Source organism: Pan paniscus, chromosome 7 (genome assembly GCF_029289425.2).
Source record: "Pan paniscus chromosome 7, NHGRI_mPanPan1-v2.0_pri, whole genome shotgun sequence".
NCBI lineage: Eukaryota > Metazoa > Chordata > Mammalia > Primates > Hominidae > Pan > Pan paniscus.
The window spans coordinates 20,850,187-20,866,460 of record NC_073256.2 but is presented as its reverse complement, the minus strand read 5'-3'; the positions used below and the strand labels follow the sequence as shown (position 1 = coordinate 20,866,460).

The 16,274-nt window shown below is 44.5% G+C and overlaps 1 long non-coding RNA gene across 1 annotated transcript in view; it reads left to right on the top strand.

Annotated features, from left to right (window-relative positions):
- Positions 1-16,274, top strand: part of LOC134730952 (uncharacterized) — a 35,626-nt gene that overhangs the window by 3,529 nt on the left and 15,823 nt on the right. Inside the window, exons 2-3 of the long non-coding RNA XR_010112892.1 lie at positions 6,748-8,277; positions 8,722-8,853. This is a non-coding gene — a long non-coding RNA (uncharacterized LOC134730952). The remainder of the gene's footprint in view (positions 1-6,747; positions 8,278-8,721; positions 8,854-16,274) is intronic.

Genomic DNA, 16,274 nt, shown 5'->3' with positions numbered 1-16,274 from the left:
CTCTCTCCCTTATTTTTCTTTTTACTGTTTTGCTGTATGTAATAGAGCAATGTATTCTTGAACTACAAGATCCTGGAGGGAAGGAATTCTCTTATTTATCTCCATAAAAGACCCAGCAACCCATTCTTTCTCTGGGATTTTCTTTTTTGTCTGTAAAACAGTAATTTTTTGGGGGGGATGTGGGAAGGGAGATCTTTTTTTTTTTTTTACGCTTTACCGTATCCCCTTATCTTTACCTCTTCCCTTCATTTGATTATTTCCCCCTGGATTTCTGATATCATGTTGTCGTCTTCTGTTGATACTTTTCTCTACTTACACTTCATATACTTCCTTTTTCTTTCTTCGTCTCTGCTACTGATGTATCTGTGCCAGTTGTTTTCCCCTCTGGTGATGTGTAGATTTATGAACAAAATGACTTAAGTTATTAGGCATACATTATGGCTTGAAGATAAACTAGATGGAGATTTAAAATGAACTTGTCTGTTCCCCAATTGCATTGATGTTTATAATGATGGCTTTAGAGGTTGGTTATTATAAAAAATGACTTAATGAAGGACAGCATATTTGAGTGAATGAGCTTAACTACTTGCATCTTACATGTGTGCAAAGCCAGTGGGCAGTGGTTTTTTTGTTGTTGTTGTTTCTCCAGTAGTATGGCACATCCATCTTCAATTATTTACAGGAATCTCATGGCATCTTGATTCCCTCAGCTTGTCAAAAAAAATTGCAATGAACAGCAAAGAAGACTATATTCAAGCTTATTGCAATTGGGGAAAGAGACTATTAAAATAGGGGAGAGACATAGAAATAAACTCTTAAAACAAGGGGGAGAGTTTGTCAGCACTGGGGTGAGCTAGCAGGAAGCACTGGAGGACTTTGGAGGGGAGGGTAGCCAATATGCTTAATTGTCTGTGTTTGTTAATTGGCATTTATTAAAGTTAGCCTCCTACCCTGCCACATAGGCACTCAGAGATACATACACAGAGATATGTACACATGCGTTTGTGCACACACAGATACAGACACTCATACAGATGCATACATGAATACACTGACATATTTGTACAGACATACACAGATACACATGCACACACAGCATGTGTACACACAGAGATACATATGTGCACAAACAGATATAAAAAGGGATGCATACATACACACATAGATGGGGAAACAGGAAACCTATCCTTTTGAATGACTAAATTTCAAAGAGATAGCTCCCAGATCCTTGAGAAAGGCGGTCTTGGGTTGCACAACTGGCAAGAGGCTGGGAGATAATTTACGTCTCAAAGGGGCAGAGAAAGAACTTACAATGATGAGTTTTCTAAAGTAAACATTCCAAGGAAAGGGAAGTCAGGGGTCTGGAATTGGGAAGAAGCCTGTCTAAAGTTTAGTCCTGCAGAGGGGTGCATTGACCTTGGCCAAGCTTAACAATTCATATGAAAATCTGATATATAGAAATATGCAATTTCTTGCAAGATTTATGTGGATTTATCATTAGCACTGGCCCAAAATGCAAAGGTGAACTAATCGTTGGCTAAGGAAACTGATTTTGACTGCAAGCCAAAATGAGAGACATTAAAATAAAAATAAACAGAACGTGGCAGTATCACGGAAACATGTACCAGTGGTGCTATGCTATAAAGTGTAACTAAAATTAACCTCACATTCTCATAGTATATGTTTTCCTTTTTTTTTTTTAACAGAAAAGTGTGTAATTTGGTAATTTTGTCTATATTTTGTTTTTTTAAACTTCTCTAATTTTTTATTTGAGGTCAAGAGACATTGAGACATTGTAGAAGATCAGGAACTTGCATTCACATATTGGTCATATGACTTTCTCTTAACTTGGCCAACCTCAGACTCTCTTATACAAATGGACACCATAAATGACTTGTATCATTGTCATGAAGATTGTTGTAGATGGTCAATAAGTGATGATTAAGCCAGACGTGGTGGCACTGCCTGTAGTCCCAGCAATTCGGAAGGCTGAAGTGGAAGGATCACTTGAGCCCAGGAATTTGAGTCCAACCTGGGCAACAGAGCAAGACCTCCATTGCTTAAGGAAAAGTGAAGATCAATAAGTGATTATCTTATTATTATTCTGTATGAAATATGAGAAGTGCCTTAAACCTGAGACCTTCTATAACCTTTAATTTTGAGAAAGGCTACACTTTGTGAAAACAAAGTTCTACTTGGCTTAGGGAGACACAGATTGCTATTTGTGTCTCCCTGTCACAATGTCTGTCACAGTGGTACAATGTTTTCAATTTTTAATTTTACTATTTTAAAATTGTCTTTTATTTCAATGGACTTAGGGGTACAAGCGGTTTTGGTTACATAGATGAACTGTACAGTGGTGAAGTCTATGATTTAAATGCACCTATCACCTGAGTAGTGTACCTTGCACCTAATAGGTAGTTTTTCATCCTTTACCCTCTTCTTACCCTTTCCCTTTCTGTGTTTCCAGTGTCCAAAACTGGGGATTAGCCCAGGAGGGTTCTTGGCTACACCCAGGAAAAGAATTCAAGGGCAAGCTAGTGGTGTTAGTAACTTGTGTTGAAGTGGCCGTGCACAGCAGAGGGCCTACTCTTTGCAGAGCAGGGCTACCCAACAGGCAGTGTGCCCAGAGTAGCAGCTCAGAGGAGCTCTGCAGCCATATTTATACTGACTTTTAATTACATGCACATTAAAGGGCGGTTTGTGCAGAAAGTTTTAGGATGAGGGTGGTAATTTCCAGGTTGTCAGACATACATGGGTCTGCCTGTCAAGAGAATTTGAGGAGAGGAATCTAGGGAGGGGCTTATTTGGAAGGAATGTACCGCACCGTGAGACCAGGTTTTTCACTTGGGGAAGGGCTGGGTGAGCTGTCCTCCCTCCTGAGCCTGGTGTGAGGGCTTCCAGAGGTCCCTTGGAGAGCTCTGAAATGTGCTTTTTTCTAGACGGACTCTGGTGGAAGAGACTGGCTAGTGCCCTTCTCAGCTCTGGGCAAAGCAGAGATGAGGTCCCTTCTGTTGTGTGGGGATCAGCCCTCACTGCCCTAGCATATGAGTGTTTGCTGTAGCCCAAATGTAGGCTACACTGGGTTATCCTGAGTGCTGTTTCCAGGACCACCTGAGGGAACAGAGCTCTCATTTGGAAGGGGGCAAAGGTGACCATGGGGTGCCCTGGGTGCCCAGTCAAGTGATGATCTGAGGCTCCGAAGAGCTTATGAAAACCACCATGAGAAAGAGGCAGTGATATTTTTGCCTGTGTCTCCACCGAAAATCTCATCTTGAATTGTAATTCCCATAATCCCCACGTGCCAAGGGAGAGAACAGGTGGAGTCAATTGAATCGGGGGCGGGGCGGGGGAGGTGGTTTCCCCCATGCTGTTCTCAGGATAGTGAGTGAGTTCTCATAAGATCTGATGGTTTTATAAGTGGTCGTTCTGACTGCATTCATTCTCCTTCCTGCCACCTTGTGAAGAAGGTGTCTTCCCTCCCCTTCATCTTCCACCATGATTGTGAGTTTCCTGAGGTCTCCCCAGCCATGGGGAACTGTGAGTCAATTAAACCTCTTTCCTTTATTAATTACCCGGTCTCAGGCAGTTCTTTATAACAGTGTGAAAATGGACTAATACAGGCAGCTATAAACGTCCACACTCACCCAGGATATTAGCTCTGCTATCTCCAGGCTCAGAGGATGTGAAACCTTCAGTTAGATGCTCTCCCTCCTCCCCAGCTTCAGTCTTGATGGGAGCAGTGCTGTTGGCTAGCAGGTGGAATGGACAGAGAGAGGATGAGAAGGAAGATTAGGGCCCCTTTCCCTTGGGGTAACATTAAAATCTTGGACCCAACATTCTAAGGAATGAGAATGAGTTTAGGAATGAGTTCATTCTAATGAATGAGCTGCATTTAGACTCAACATGAGCAAGGACCTCTCCAGTGACCTAGACTGACTGAGCAGAAAAGCTACTGGACCTGCAGAAGTTTTCGTCAGGGCAGGGGCAAAATTACTGCATGTGAATAAAGATCAACGTGATAGTAGGAGTCAAGAATAAAATAGCGCTTTTTAATGTCATGGGTTCTGCTCGCTCAACATGCCAAGTTATTTCATTTGAATATGATTTTTTTAATGTATTAGTTTGTTTCTATTAATATTATGTTTTCTTAGTAATTCCACTGTTTTGGACTAAAAAAAAAAAAAAACCCTTAACAGCTTCCTTTTGCAAATAAAATGGTAGTAGACACATAATTCAGACATTGTGTAAAATTTTATTAGTGAAGATTTTTTCCTGTTTTTTTAAATACTAATATTAAGCTTTTTTAAAATTTTACTTTAAGTTCTGGGATACATGTGCAGAACTTTTTTTTAACTAAGCAATAAATGTTATATTACATATGCTTACAATTACCATATTATTCATCATCCAGAAATGGGACATACTGTCTTTCCACATATGCTGAAATATTTGTTCTCACACAAAAACTATGCTTTTTGGGTAAAAATTTACCTTTTAACTGAGTCTGGCTGAGAAGTTACAATTTGTTTGCTGGTAGGCTGAATCCATTCATAGAGGTATAATCGTCTTTCATATACAGTAGCTTTTTTTTCTGTTTTTTTTTTTTTAATTTGTATTTGAATTCCTCTAGATAAGGAATGCCCTCTTCTGTCTGCCATTGTCACTGCAAATTCCTTTGCTTTCACTCAGCCTGATTCTGAAATTGCTTCAACTTCCTGACCCTTACATACTCCGGGGATTTTGACTCCTGCTACAGTTATAATGATCAATATGTGTTTTATATATATTTTTGAAAGACAGTTACAACTTTTATAGGGTTTATATATGAGGAACAGCAGTGTCTACTTGTGGAGTAAATCATATCAATGATTTTTTTCCCCAAAATCAACATGGAATATATTAAGAGTGATTGATCAAGTAACCCTCCCCTAGGTATAAGAAGCATGCTGTGATATTGAGTCAATTGGTTGCTCAATCACAGACATCTTTCACCGACAGAGTAACAGGTAAGAAAAGGACGAGTTTAATATATGGCACCGATTGCTACAAGAATCACTTTGAGGATTTCCTGGCATCTTTCTCATTTTTATTATTTTCTTATTTCTTTAAAGAATGCAATTAATTAAGAGCCTCAGTATCAGGGACTGAGCAAAGCTTATTTCCTTCCCAGTATTTTCTATTTGGCTTTATCCCCTATTTGGTGGTGGGTTTTTTTTTTTTTTTTTTTTTCCAAGACAAGGTCTCACTCTGTCACCCACGTTGGAGTGTGGTGGCGTGATCTCGGCTCACTGCACACTTTGCCTCCTGGGTTCAAGCGATTCTCCTGCCTCAGTTGCCCGAGTACCTGGGATTACTAGTGTGCACCACCCCACCCAGCTGATTTTTATATTTGTAGTAGATACAGGGTTTCACCACGTTGGCCAGGCTAGTCTCAAACTCCTGACCTCAAGTGATCTGCCAGCCTTCGCCTCCCAAAGTGCTGGGATTACAGGCGTGAGCCACCGCGCCCGGCCTTTACCCCTGTTTGACTGCATACGTTCTTGGGTGATTAATACTTTTACCTTAGTGTCTTTTAATCATAGGAAACACAATAAACTAATCATAGTTAGTGCTCCTACAGCAATGCTCATTTTCAAATCATATGAGAAGGCCTTGCTAACTGATGGTCGATGCTCACAGGTGTGTGGGCTTTGAGCAGTCACTACACCTTCCCTCTTCAGGCATGATGAGAGGATTCCTGCAGCGTTTTGCAAGAGGTAATTATGACACTTTCCCAGTCTCTGGTCAACTTCCCTTCCTGGCACAGATTGGCCTCTTTGAAAGGGGGTATCCTTTTCAATGAGATGCATGATGTGATTTTATAATTGGTAGGGGAAATTGGGGTCAAGGGAGTCCACTGAAGATTAAAAGCTCAGGCTGTATCTGTGAAGCTGCTGTGGACAGGAGGACAAACAATTTGATTTCCCTTTGTTTGCAGGGGTTGTGAGGATGCTTCTGGATTCCCAAGTCAAGTTCATGACTTATTCATAAACATACACTTAACTGATGTAACGTTAGAAACAGCTCTCTGAAGCCCACCTAAGTGCAATAACATCCCTCCCAATGGGGTGGATTCTACTTAATTTTGCTGGTGCTGGCAGTGCGTGCATATTATTTTGACTGGGAACATATTATTAGTGAGGATGGCCCTACATCCTGGTAATAATACGTTAGCCCTTTAGAAGGCAATCAAATAAATGTGACAGTAGCCAAGTGTGTTAGTGTCCTGAAAGAGGTGTCCTGAGACACGGGGAAGGCTATCTCCATAACAAAATCAAGAAATATTCCTTTCCCAGCCTTGTCTTCTCTCTGACTCATTTTATTTTTATTATGTGTAGTTTTTGAGACAGGGCCTCACTCTGTCACTCAAGCTAGAGTACAGTGGCACGATCACAGTCACTGCAGCCTCCATCTCCAGGACTCAAGCAATCCTCCTACCTCAGCCTCCTGAGTAACTGGGACTACAAACGCATGCCATCATGCCTAGCTATTTTTTTTTTGTATTTTTTTTGTAGAGATGAAGTTTCATCATGTTGTCCAGGCTGATATCCAACTCCTAGGCTCAAGTGATCCTCCTACCTTGGCCTCTCAAAGTGCTGGGATTACAGACATGAGACACTGCACCTGACCTCTGATTCATTTTAACTCATAAAACTTTGAATATGCAATTGTGTTTAATTATCTTTCTTATGTTTTCTGTGACAGGTTTTCTGGACTTGACCAACAAAAGCGGTTAATATATTCCCTATAGTTAATTTTTATTTTCTGGAAGATTAGGAGGCAGAAGAAAAGTGAGAAAGATATTGAGGAGGAAATTTCAGTTAATACACACTCAGACGCAAGCCCAGCCCCTGCAGTCATATCCTTCACTTTGCTGTGAGTGACAAATGGTGGTGACTTGTCACAGTGCTCTTAGTCTGAGGGAGGCCGGATGGGGTCTCACTGCACAGGGAGCACAGAATGGGAGCACGGCGGCTGGGGAGAGCCCTTCCCCCGTCCCGGCGCCAGCCTGATGGAGAGGAGATGAGACAGGCCAGGAGGAGGTCAGGTTGTGGCTGCAGATTAGGAAGGACCTGGTAGGGTTTTGATTGGGTTTTAGCTTTAATTCTGGGTGAGAGTGGAAGTCCTGGGAGGATTCTGAGCAGAGGAGTGACAAGCTGACATTTGGACGCCATCATGGTGCCTGCTGAGCCAGGGTCAGAGTGTCGGGGCCCAGGCAGAGCAGGGCGGGGCTGGCGCAGGTGTCTGTGTATGTGGTGGTGCAAGGGCATGGTGATGGGGGATGGTGATGGGGGTGGTCTGCAGATTCTGGAGATGCTTTGAGGCTAGAGCCGACAGGATTTCCTAATGATGGGCAGTGGGTGGGAGAGAGTGAAGAAAGTTGAAAGTGGATCTTGATTTTATTTTGTTTGTTTTTGTTTGAGCAATTCTAGTGAATGGAATTGTCATTAACAGCATAGGAAAGACTATGAGGGAAGCATGCTTGGCAGGGACAATAAAGGAATAGCATTTCTGCTTTGGGCAGGTTAAGTTTGAGATGCCAGTCATGTATCCCACAAGAGAGGCCATGCAGTTTGTTGGATGACGGGGTGTGAGTTCAGCTGGGCATGGTGGCTTGTGCCTGCAATTCCAGCACTTTTGAGAGGCTGAGGTGGGCAGGTCACCTGAAGTCAGGAGTTCGAGGCCACCCTGGCCAACATGGTAAAACCCCATCTCTACTAAAGATACAAAAGTTAGCCAGGTTTGGTCGCGGATGCCTGTAATCTCAGCTACTGCAGAGGCTGAGGCAGGAGAATCACTTGAGCCCAGGAGATGGAGGTTGTGGTGAGCTGAGACTGCGTCACTGCACTCCAGCCTGGGTGACGGAGTGAGATTCTATCGCAAAACAGCAACAACAACAAGAACAGCCAGCTGTGAGTTCAGGGGAGACATCGGGAGTCATTAGTGAGAAGGGATGGGGTCTAGAGAGAACAGGGCAGAGGTAGTGGTCTGCGTCAGAAAGCAAGCTAGCAAAAACAAAACAAAACAAAAAAAGGGTGGTGAGGAGAAGCCAGCTTGGACATGGAGATGGCTCTCTGGAGGAGAAGCAGGGCAGGGTCATGTCCTTAAGCTGAGGAAAGAAGGAGAGATGTTTCAAGGAGGAACAGCTGCATCCAAGCTACTGAGGGGGCCACACAGGAGAAAACTGACAAGACACTGCTGGGTTTAGGCAGCGATGGGACATTGAGCACCATGGTGAGAGACTCACGGAGGTGGTGGGAGAGAACTGCTGATGGAAAGGGGTTTAAGAATGACCAGGAAAGATTTAAAACAGAGGGAGCAGGTGATTCTTTTTCAGGAGTTTTATTGTGAAGGAAAAAGAGAGGAGGTTGTAGCTGGAGGGGATAAAGGTTATGAGTTTTGTTTTGTTTACTTTCCAAGATGGGAGAAAACCCCAACACTATTATAAACCAATGGGAATAATCTGGGAGAGTGAAAAAATTATGTCAAGAGGAGACGGGAGAGTTGCTGGGCAGTTTTCTTCAGGGCCTTGAGGAGAATGGCATTCAGTGAGCACCTAAGTGCAGGGTCCCTGAGAAGGGAGGGGGAACCTAGTGGTGAGTGTCTGTGGCTCCTGCAGGAGGGAGAAGATGTCAGGCCTTTCTGAACTCGCTTCTCGGCTTTTTCCTCCTCCATCAGCTGGGTATCAGTTCGCTGGGATGCTGGCTCCTGAAGTGGGACCATCAGGAGACACGTCCCTTCCTGAAATTTGGGAATTGTTTTAGGAGAGGGAGAAGAAAACTTGTCAACAAAAGAACACAAGGAAACAAGGTATGTGAGTGAGTGAGTGTGCATGTGTGGTGTGCACGTGAGTGTGGGATGCAAGGACAGGCCCCATAGTCTAGAAAATGTAAGAGGCTAAAAAACCCCATGTGAGAGTCCGCACAAGGGGTTATCTATAGACTAATCCTAAAAAAAAAAAAGCCTCAATTTCTATGGTGGAAATATCTGGCCACCTTAGAAAATGGTGGGAGGATAGTGGGCTATAGGATTTCTGTGTCAAATTAATAAGAATAAGGGAAAATGAGACATGTGTTTGATCTGTGTTCCACCTCGGAGTGCTCCTTTGGTTCGCAGTGGTCTAGGTGTGTGGAGCACAGCCTCAAACACAGATATGCATTTATGCAGGACATGGTCCCTGAACAGACTCAAGCTCTACCAGGAACCTATGGGGATCCCTGTCATAGTTTTATATTAGTATACAGTTTCCTGACTTTGATGGTTGTGCCATAGTTATATAAGACAGTGTCCCTGTTCTGAGAAAATACATGGAAATCTTCAGGGATAGAGTGTCTTGACGTCTCCAACTTACTCGTGAATGGTGTGGGAAAAATAGAGAGAGACACTGATAAAGCGAATGGGACACAATGCAATATTACACTTATATTTTTGCTAATTTACTCTAAGTTTGAAACATGATCAAAGTTGCTGAGTGGGGTGGGCCCGGCGGTCTGTTTCCCAGGCTCTGCCTCGTCCTCTAGAGCTTTATGAAGCTCCCATCCCTCCAGTGGCAGATGGAGTGGGCTTGGGGTGGGAGGTGCGGTCTCTATCAACCCCCTTCCCCATTTTTAATATGAACAATGGACACTTTCTCAATATTAGGTGAAGATCATTGTGCAAGCAACAGTAAGACAGGCCTTCTACCCTTTCTTCAGCTCAGACTGTGGCTCCCAATTCCTGCTCTGTGGGGTTTCTGCAGCCATCCTGCCCACCCTATGTATCGGTATCTTTTCCAAGTGTGAACGATTAAACAGCTCTGCTGTGTGGAAGCATAACTTCTGATGGCTTCTTACTCTGAGGAAGAAACACCTCTCACATTCGCACTGTCTTTCCCCCTTAAAAAGGTCGGGTATACCGGTATCTTTGACTGATGTTTCTCCTGGAGTTTGGAGTGAAGCTCTGCAGAGTAGAAGATATTGATGGGCTTCGTAATTATTAGGAAGACATGAGATGAGATTGGTATCTTTATTTAGAAATTCATCACTGTAGAATTATTGGCCATAATCCAAACAAATTCTTGCACAAAAGTACACATTTGGTTGGCCTACATAGTCTTTAGAATGAAGGAATATTTTGTTATGCAATTCTCGGTTTATCCTGAAATTCTGCCCCCTGTACTTTAGATCTGCCTCTACACATTAGGTTTGAATGGAATCGAATAGGACCGTTACGTTGTCTGAATTTATCCTACTTTATGTAATTGAAGGTTAGAAGCTTTTAAATGCACCATGGAAATAGATGCACATTTCTGTAGAATAAAGCTTCTCCAGAGAGCTTTCTAATGAAGCCACATGGTTGGCATATAGTAGATGCTAAAAAATTTGTGTTTTATCCTAGGTTTGTATCTAATTTTCAGGAGAACTAGACAGTAGGTGATTACCTTTCTGTCCACTGCTTAAGTATGGGTTACAAAGAACAAGCTTCTGGGGCTTAATTCAACAAAATCCAATAAACGTTATGGACTAACCTGGTAACAATGATAATAATATAAAAATATATACTATTATTATAGTAATATAGCGCTTACTGTGAGCCCAGCTGGTCTCAGTATAGTCCTATTTATTTATTTATCCCTTAAAACAGTGCAATAGCAGCACAATCAGGCAGGTACTGTTATAAACACTACTTCCTAGTGGAGAAGGCTGAGGCCTGCAGGTTAAGTCTGTAAGCTGGTAAATGGTAAAGTAGGATTCAAACTCAGGGGCTCTCCTTCCAGGGTCTGGGATCTTAGTTACTAGCCTACCTTCTCTGAGCGGCAGTCTATAGACTGGACAGTCTCACGGACACAGTAGGTAGTCACAGATGATGGGGGGAAGCTGCGGGTGTTAGGTGACGTTTCTGGGTAGCCAAGTCCTGCTGAGATGAGTGGAAGAGACCTAAAGGAGGCTTGTGTTTGGTTCGACAGGTGGACCCAGGCAACTGGGGTTCCAGGGTCAGTACTTGCACGGAGACGGGCGCTCAGCGGAAGTCCGTGGTGGTTACGGTAATGACTATCGTACGTTACGATCCTCACTGGCTCTTTGTAGAATTCCCTCCTCGCCTACCTTTGAAGTCCCAGGCATGGGACTGGGTTCAACCAATCAGATGTGACTTTGCTTTTAGATGAAGCTTGTTAGTAATCCTCCTCCTATTCTCTTTCCTCTGACTCAGAAACGTGATTTTCCAGAAAGCAGGGACTGCATCAACCTGGGTCTAGAAACAAGGATCAGGAAAGAAAAGCCCTTTCAGCCCCTATTCCTACCCAAGATGGGGATGTGGTCAGAGGAAAACACAAAACTTGTTGTCTGAGCCCCCTGAGAGTTTGGGATTGTTTGTTACTGAACGAACTTAGCCTATACTGACTGATACACAGCCCACTGTCCTCTGAGATGAAGCATCTCCATACCCAGTCCAAGCAGAATGGGGGTGTGAGAAAATAAATGGAGAGTTTTCATGTCTGATCCTGAAGTGCTTGGTTAGTTCTCAGGAATAACATCCTCAGCTTTTTACGTGGCCATAGAACCAAGGTTAATGGGTGCTGATCCTGGTGTGACCATTACAGACTCAAGCACTTGCTGAAACCCTCAGGAGCCTTATGAGATGAAGAATAAGAATTGTGCATGATATAGGATGCAGTCCTCATGAGACAGGGAGAATGATCTTGTAAGGTTACTCAGAAACTTTTCATTTTTTTTTTTTTTTTTTGAGACTCTGTCACCCAGGCAGGACTGCAATGGTGTGGTCTCGGCTCACTGCAACCTCCGCCTCCCGGCTGCAAGTGATTCTCCTGCCTCAGCCTCCCAAGTAGCTGGGATTACAGGTGCGTGTCACCACGCCCAGCTAATTTTTGTATTTTTAGTAGAGATGGGGTTTCGCCATGTTGGTCAGGCTAGTGTTGAACTCCTGATCTCAAGCAATCCACCTGCCTCGGCCTCTCGAAGTGCTGGGACTACAGGTGTGAGCCACCTCGCCCGAGCAGAAACTTTTCTTTTGAGGTTTGATTTTAACTCCTCGGATGGGATTGGAAAGTTGCTGCACTTCCCTACTCCCCAGGAAAGCCAGATTTCATTTTGTGGAACTGGTGAGAGGAGGCCACGCCCTGCTGCATGTCTCAGAGGCCTGTCACTCATGGGGTCATGGATGACTCTGCAAGTCGTCTCAGAAGCCAGCCCGGCTGCGATGATACCTGGGGGCCGGACAAACAAACCCATCATGGACGTAGAGAGTGGATTTCGGGGACTGCGAGGCGTGCCTGGCTCCCGTGTCACGCTGCCTTCACTGTGGGCAGATGCAGACGCTGGAGCAAGGTGACTGCTAGCTGCAGGCGTGACCATCCGCTGCAGTGGAGGGCCTGCCTCGGGTGTCCTGAGCCGGACAAACAAGGCTTATTCAGGGGACTGTTGGAGTGTTTGTGTCCCCTCCCACCAGGTATAAAATGGCCCACTTTCACCCAACATGGAGGAGGCGAGTCAAAGAGGTTCCTGGAATCGTGTAGAGGTGGCAGTCAATGGGAGAGCCAGGTCATGTACCTCCCCAGCTTACCTGTGACGATTTCCTCATTTTACAACACTCAGTCTGACATTAGTTCAGTGGAAGAAGATGAGAAATGGGAAAGTTGCAAGGAAGCTGCTGCGTTCACCTCGTGAAAGGCCACCAGGCTCCCACGGTGGAGGCAGCAGATGGGGAAGGGAGGAGGCCAGCATGCAGGCCCAATGTCTCCTCGGTGTGACCCAGAAAATGCGGGTATCATGGATGGAAATGGGCCAGGGAGGAAACGTGTGTGCCCCAGGTCAGGGGCTATGTTTATTCTGTTCAGTCTGTCCTCAAGCTCCCAGCACAGTGCCAGGCAAATATTTGATAGTCAATATTGGTTAAATGCTTTTAAATAAATGAATACATGAGTGCATGAACAAATGACATGGGGGTGGCTGTGGGATGCTGACTGCAGGAACTGCTGCTCAAGAGCGAGGTCTTGGCTGGAGAGAGAGTTCCAGTTCATCTAAAGCCAAGTGCTGGGAGCACGTGTGGTCTTCAGGAGAGGCAGCACAGCACAGACGGAAATGTGCTCTGCTTTTGGGAAGGGAAGCTGGATTTTCACGAGAGAGCATAGGGTGCTCGTCTCTATGGCCAATGAAAACCCTCAATAGTTTGATTTTCAAATGTCACTTACTGTTAGATTTGTCACCTGAACACTCTCTGAGGCATAAAGTTGAAATTATAGGCTGCGTGCCGTGGGTCACCTGTAATCCCAGCACTTTGGGAGGCCGAGCTGGGTGGATCATTTGAGGTCCGGAGTTCGAGACCAGCCTGGCCAACCTGGTGAAACCCCATCTCTACTAAAAATACAAAAAGCCGGGAGTGGTGGTGCATGCCTGTAATCCCAGCTACTTGGGAGGCTGAGGGAGGAGAATCGCTTGAACCAGGGAGGTGGAGGTTGCAGTGAGCTGAGATTGCGCCACTGCACTCCAGCCTGGGCGACAGAGCAAGACTCCATCTCAAAAAAAAAAAAAAAAAGAAAAAAGAAAAAAAAGTTGAAATTGTAAATATGGATTCAATCTTTGATTTGCACCTAGTTTAGTTTTCAGGCAAGAAAAATAATGATCACTTAAGAGGTATAACCATGATTGCCTGGAATTGAAGTGGCTGTTTCTTTTTCAGAAAGCCATCATTTCATCAGGCAGTTTTTACTTGCCTTCAAATGCCTGTGTTTCTTCTGTGAAGTTTGAGGGGATAATGCAGCTCAGTGCTACACAATGCATTTGTATTCCTCTTTCATTGAAAGCTTTTGCTGTCATATTTGAAAATCAGCTCAGACGGACACTGCAATTTGCTAAAATCAATATAATTAGAGAAAAAATTGATGTGCTGAGAAGAGTTCAATGCAAGGAACTGTTGAGCATGATTGAAATGCCTAATGAGCTGTGTGTCTTCAAAGTCTAGGATCTGAACCACAGTGAAACCTGGACTTTTGTAATGGAAATTTTATGTTAATGCTCTGTTCCTCCACGGCAGAGCAATACTTGAAAAAAGTCTGGATCTGGAGTTATGTCCCTTTTAAAGAGTGGTTCAGGCTTCACACCATGACACCAAAATGTCCTACTCACACCTAATTTCTTCACATCATTAACGTTTACCTCTATGGTTGTGGTGGGGTGTGAAACTGTTAAATTCTTTTGAGTCCCAATTTGTGCTTTTAACAGCTGAATTCTCCTTGGTGTTTCTCTAAGGCTGTTGTAGAAATCACTATTTCCTTTCTATCAGCGCAGGGAGCAATCTGTGTAATGTGATTTGGCTTTGTGTCCCCACCCAAATCTCACCGTGAATTGTAATAATCCCCAAGTGTGAAAAGCAGGACCAGGTAGAGATAATTGAATCATGAGGGTGCTTTCCTCCATGCTGTTCTCCTGATAGTGAGTGAGTTCTCACAAGATCTGATGGTTTTCGGGGCCTCCCGCTTCGCTTGGCACCCATTCTCTCTCTTGCTGCCCTGTGTAAGTTTCCCAAGGTCTCCCCAGCCATGCATGCAGAACTGTGAGTCAATTAGAGTCAATTAAACCTCCTTTTTTTTTTTGAGACAGAGTTTCGCTATTGTTGCCCAGAGTACAATGGTGCATTTTGGCTTACTGCAACCTCTACCTCCTAGGTTCAAGCCATTCTCCTGCCTCAGCCTCCCAAGCAGCTGGGATTACAGGCACCTACCGCCACGCCCCACTAACTTTTTGTACTTTTAGTAGAGACTGGAGTTTCACCATGCTGGCCAGGCTGGTCTCGAACTCCTGACCTTAAGTGATCTGCCTGCCTCGGCCTCTCAAAGTGCTGGGATTACAGGCGTGAGCCACTGCACCCAGCCCTCTTTTCTTTGTAAATTACCCAGTCTCGCTATTTCTTCATAGCAGGATGAGAATAAACTAATACACAGGGTTTAAGCGAAGATTTTGGTTTTCGCACAGAAAAGCAAATCGTGTGTTGTTTGTGGCTGCAACATCATTTATCAGATGGATAACTAGGCTTTGTCCTGTAAAGCCTCTGATTCTGTCTGAGGCCCAGGATTTTGGCTTGGAGAGTTCATGGGGGCTGGGCGCAGTAGCTCATGCCTGTAATCCCAGCACTTTTGAAGGCTGAGGCAGGCAGATCACTCCAGGTCAGGAGTGCAAGACCAGCCTGGCCAACATAGTGAAACCCTATCTCTACTAAAAATACAAAAATTAGCCAGTCATGATGGTGGGTACCTATAATCCCAGCTACTGGGGAAGCTGAGGCAGGAGAATCGCTTGAACCCAGGAGGCAGAAGTTGCAGTAAGCTGAGATCATGTCACTGCACTCCAGCCTGGGAGACAGAGTGAGACTCCCTCTCGAAAAAAAAAAAAAAAAAAAAAAAGTCATGGGGTCTCATTCTTAGAGCATCCTATCGGCAGTGAGAGGGAGGGAACAGGAAGTCTGCTGGCGTGGGAGAGATGATCAGTGGCGCTTCTCAGGAGCCGTGTGAAGAGGTTCACTGAATGAACCAGAACTTTTCATAGAATACGTTTTCTTAGCGGGAAATCACAGCCAAAGAGGTGGGGAAAATGAGGAGGGAATAGGCTTTGAGCCAGGCAGCGGTGGAGGCCACCCTGGCTCGGCACAGCTGTGGAACTTTAGTTGCTGCTCCACCTCCCCATCACCTTGTCTTCTTGTGGGAAGGGATGATGAGGCCTCCCCATGTGGTGACTGGGAAGACAAAAGGGACATAATGTTTTAACGGTGTCGAAAAGAAGGCAGCATCCCTGTCGTGGGTACAAGCTTCTTCTTATCTGGCTTCTCAGCACAACCACACAGGACTGTAGTCCTTGGCTTAGACTTCACCCTGGAACACTCTGGAGGGTTTTAAAGAATTTGGATATTCATAGAGATGAGGAATATAAGCAAATGACTGACACTGTGCTGTGGGAAGTGAATTTGGAGTAACAATCACATACACATTCTCCCACACCCACACACCAGCCTGATGACCACGCGCCGGGAAGCTGGTGTCTCCCTCCGCATTCAGCCTCTCCACATCAATGCCGTTGACTAAGGGCGTCTATGGGGAAGGATACTACCTTCCTCCTTGAAACCTGCTGGGCTTATTTCTGGTTTCTGTGCTGCTCTGTGCTGCTTCTGCTTCTTGTTTTGAAGGCACCTAATAGAGTTGGCAGAAACTTCCAAGCAGTTGCTATATCGCAATGTTGGGATTT